Source organism: Scylla paramamosain, chromosome 3 (genome assembly GCF_035594125.1).
Source record: "Scylla paramamosain isolate STU-SP2022 chromosome 3, ASM3559412v1, whole genome shotgun sequence".
Classification (NCBI taxonomy): domain Eukaryota; kingdom Metazoa; phylum Arthropoda; class Malacostraca; order Decapoda; family Portunidae; genus Scylla; species Scylla paramamosain.
In genome coordinates, this window is record NC_087153.1 from 13835001 (window position 1) to 13840000 (window position 5000).

Below are 5000 nucleotides of genomic sequence, written 5' to 3' on the forward strand. Positions count from 1 at the left end.
TATATATATATATATATATATATATATATATATATATATATATATATATATATATATATATATATATATATATATATATATATATATATATATATATAATATATATATATATATATATATATTATTTATTTATTTTTTCGTTCCCTATTGATACATAAAACACAGTTTTTTTTACAGTTCATATTTCCCTGGGTTACTATTATTTCCCTTCCACGTGTTACAGATGTGGGTAGCGGAGCAAGACCTTTACACCTATAGAACACCATCTCCTGCAAACATTCCTGGTAAGTACACACGTAACATAATATAATGTAACGTAATACCAGCTGGGCACGACGACACGAGGGATAACACATGTCTGTCTACCTGTTTATCATTATGTATAGTGTGTGTATTGTACGTAGCTCATGTTCTTTTCCATTTTTGTGTATGTATTTCTCTCTCGTGTCTGAAGTTGCATCGATACTATCTGCGTCTAACAAGATGCCTTAAGGGAAGGAATTAAAGGGGCCGATGGGTTCTGTCACGTAGTGAGAGAAGAGACGTAGGAGGAGGAGGAGCAGGAAGAGGAGGAGATGAGGAGGAGGAAAGGTGGGGGAAGAAGAGAAGAAGGAGGTGGTGTTGGTGGTGGAAGAAGAGGAGGAGTTGCAGGAGTGGGAAAGAGGACCAAGCGAAGGAGGAGGATGAGGGAAAAGAATCTGTTGAAGAAGAAGAGGAGGAGGAGAAACAGGTGGAGCACAAATAGAGATAACAAGAAGAGGATTACAAAGGATTAGGAGCAGCAGCAGCAAACCCTCAGGTCCTTGGCAGACTGTCTGATTTCACAACCCCAAACCAATTATTATATAGAAGAGCAACACCATAGAAGTCTCCCACACACCCTCTCTCTAATCTATTCACCTAGAAGAATTAGAGCGAATGGCGATGGAAGTAAAAAGAAGTCAAAATGCAAACATGTACATATTATTTATTTATTTATTTATTTATTTATTTATTTATCTATTTTTTTTTATCAGAGAGGAGTTTTAGTTCAAGGTATTTTCAAACTTGAGGAAATAACAGCCGTAATTTCCACTGCCTACAACGTGTTTGAAGTGTGAAAGGGCTTGCTGAGGAGTTGTCTCTGCCGTTTCAGAAAAGAAAAAGTAAATGATATGAAAATAAATTAAATTAAAGTAACATAAAGAAATAAAATGAATAGATAAATGAATAAGTAAAAAAAGACCCCAAAAAAAAGAATGAATAAAATGAAATAAATAAGTAAACAAATAAACAAATGAATAACAATAATAAAAAAAGTGAAAAATGAAAATAAGGAAACAAACAAACAAAAACAAACAATCAAACAAACAAACAAACAAACAAAAAATAATAAATAAATAAATAAACAAGTTTCTTTCAAGCGTTCCTCGTATGTTTTCATGATCAGACACACGAGCTTGAAATCTCTTTGACTAATACACATTGCATTGCGTCTAGACTTCAGTGCTTTTGTATTACGATGAGCTGATCCTGATGGCAGCATTTACAGACGGCGCGCATGCAAGTAAGATTCAGTGGAAGAACAACGCCGTCTGAATTGAAGCCCCGGGGTTTTGAAAGAGTAAGGAGGAGTAGGAGGAGGAGGAGGAGGAGGAGGAGGAGGAGGACGAAGAGATATTGATATTTTCTATTGCTTACAGTTAAATTTACAACAATATGAATAGAGAATACAGAATGATGAACATATACTAGGTCCGATGAGTCTAAACTCCCATGCTGACCAAAAGATTAAGAAAAAAAAAAGAAAGAAAAAAGAAATGTGAATAATAAAACGTATACATGTTTACGGAGATACCATGGCTAGCAGTACGTGTGTTTTACAAGACGTTATTAAAATTATGACTCACAATCTTTCAAAATTAAGATACATCACGCACGGAATACACAAAGCAGAAAGATGCAGAAGCTCAAGCAAAGGGCCGAACAAAAATCTACAAAGGCTGAATGAAACTTACAAAATACAAACAGGAAATCCCAAACAATCCTCAAAACCCGAGAGAGTGGGAAGGAGGAGGAGGAGGGAGGAGGAGGAGGAGGAGGAAAGAAAACGACCGGTGACATTTTCATTTCTTTGCAGGGATAACTTATACACACATGCCTCTTAGTGTGTGTACGTGTGGTTATGCGTGTGTGTGTGTGTGTGTGTGTGTGTGTGTGTGTGTGTGTGTGTGTGTGTGTGTGTGTGTGCGCACGCGCCGTAGGTCAGATAAGGTAATTTCCCGCCCCACTTCTCCTTATGCTTGAAAGTAGAAATCAAGATAATGAATACGGAAGCATGAAGTGACTGCATTGTTTTGTGTGTGTGTGTGGTGTGTGTGTGTGTGTGTGTGTGTGTGTGTGTGTGTGTGTGTGTGTGTGTGTGTGTGTGTGTGTGTGTGTGTGTGTGGCCTTGACTGATACGCCTTAACTAATATTTGCAATGCTATTGTTTGTGTTTTATACCCCGAGGAGGAGGAGGAGGAGGAGGAGGAGGAGGAGGAGGAGGAGGAGATCGTGGTGGTGGTGGTGGTGGCGGTGGAAGAGGAGAATGAAGGCGGGGACTAAAAATCTGTAGAAGGAGAAAGAATGGATGAAGGAATAATGAGAGAGAGAGAGAGAGAGAGAGAGAGAGAGAGAGAGAGAGAGAGAGAGAGAGAGAGAGAGAGAGAGAGAGAGAGAGAGAGAGAATAAGACAGGATTATCAAAAAAAGAATGAGGAGGAGGAGGAGGAGGGAGGAGGAGGGGAGGAGGAGGAGGAGGAGGAGGAGGAGGAGGAGGAGGAGGAGGAAAGCATTGTGTTATAGTTTCTTGGAGGCATTGTGGGAGAGAAAGCTTAATACCTACACACTACACACACACACACACACACACACACACACACACCAATATTCTAAGTTGTCCCCCTCGTCTGTTGAGCAGCCAAGGAGACCAGGGCGTTTAAGAATATGTCTCTGTATTTCATGTGTTGAAGCCGTGCAGTGCCGGGCAGAGACAGAAAGGCATAACAAGCACCACCACCTCTATTTACTCTGCTGGACCCAAAAAAAAAAAAAAAATAATAATAATTCACTGCTTCCTGGAAATATTCTGACGGCTGGTTACGGCATGAAATATGAGTTTGATTTTTTATTTATTTATTTTTTGGTTGCCTCCACTGATGGTTACAGCAACACGTAGTAAATTGTAGCTCTGGCAAATAGTACAATGTAGGATTTGTATATTAGTTTAGTTCTGGAAAAAAGAAAAAATACGGGTTTTTGAAAATAGTCTGACGTCTGTTAATGGTATGCAATATGAATGAAATCTTTGTTTTACCTCTGATAATTATAAACATGAAGTAAATTACTGTATAGCAATGTGGTGCTTTGTATATTTCGTTTTGTTTTAGACTGAAAACATAAAATTATTGTTTCCTTTAAATATTGTGACGGCTGTTAATGGCGTGACATGAATGAAACCTTTGCTTTGCCTGTAATAATTATGCGAGCAACATTAAGGAAATTGTGACTGGCTAACACGGTGTGGTGCTTCTTGCATCTGTTTACTTGTGAAAAAAAAATAGGCAAACAAAAGATAAATAATGAATAAATAAAATGAGGTAAATAAAAATAACTAAGGAACTCAATAACAAATTGAATAACTCACTAAATGATTAAATAAACAAATTAATGTTTTAAAATATTATGACAACTGTTTATGACACACGAAGTACGAACGAAACCTTTGCTATACCTCTGATAATCATAACAACCCCGAACAAATTCTAACCTAACCTAACCTTACCTGACTTAATCCAATCTAACCATGGCAGACACAACACAGTGCCTCACATCATCCAGACTTAAGTATCCGTGGCGCAGCGCTGCAGAATTGTACCTTGAGCCTCGTAGCACTGGACAGGGAGGAGAGACAGGTGTGCGTGGTACTTGTGTGCGTGTGCGTGGGGTTTGTGACGCACGTAGGTAAGAATTTGCAGGCTTCATATTCAGTTAATTTCCCTCTGAGCAGCGGCACCACTTGAATTGGAGTGGTCAGGAAAACTCGTGCAAGGATTACCCAGCGCTCATGGAGATCCCCCACCGCACCGCCACAAATGTTTAACTTCTACTGGTGCACGTGCTGCTCCTCCAAGGCTCTTCGCGTCAAGGGGCAAGGCTGGGACAGGTGAGCCGTGGGTGTAAGCGGTAGAGTGGAGATGTGGATGAGGGTGTGGGTGAAGATGGTCTATGCGTCATGGGGGTAAAGGTGGGATAGATGAGGTGTGGGTGTTAGCGGTGGAGTGGTTCAGGGTACAAAGGAATACAAAGGAAAGTCAAACAGCAACAGACCTTTTGGTCCTTGCAAGGCTGTTTGGTAAAATTAGATTAGGTAGATTAGGATGTGGGTGAAGGTGAATGAAGGCTGCATAGTTCTTTACAACGAAAAATGTACATTCTTTTTTTACTAAGCGGCAGAACAGTGGATGAGTGTGGATGAGGGTGGATGAATATTGGTGAGAGTGTGGATGAGGGTGTGGATGAGGGTGGATGAAGGCTGCACAAGTCTTTGGAATGAGAAATGTAAATGCTACCTTATTACTTAGCGGTGGAACAGTGGATGAGTGTGGATGAAGGTGGATGAAAGCTGTACGAGTATTAAGGATGAAAAATGTAAATGCTACGATATTATTTATTGGAAAAGCAGTAGATGAGAGTGGATAAGAGTGTGGATGAGAGTGGATGAGTGTGGATGACGGAGTGGATGAGGATGGATGAACATTGTACAAGTCTAGAATGTAAAAATATATATATGTATATATATATATATATATATATATAATATATATATATATATATATATATATATATATATATATATATATATATATATATATATATATATATATATATATATATATATATATATATATGGCGTTCTGTTATTACTTTCAAACTGGACGAAGGAAAGTGGTTTAGGTGAAGGTGTTAGTGGTTGCATGG

At 38.7% G+C, this 5000-nt stretch overlaps 1 long non-coding RNA gene across 1 annotated transcript in view; it reads left to right on the forward strand.

Annotated features, from left to right (window-relative positions):
* The first annotated feature begins 222 nt into the window (after window positions 1-222).
* Window positions 223-5000, forward strand: part of LOC135090930 (uncharacterized) — a 37222-nt gene continuing 32444 nt past the window's right edge. Inside the window, exon 1 of the long non-coding RNA XR_010262163.1 lies at window positions 223-284. This is a non-coding gene — a long non-coding RNA (uncharacterized LOC135090930). The remainder of the gene's footprint in view (window positions 285-5000) is intronic.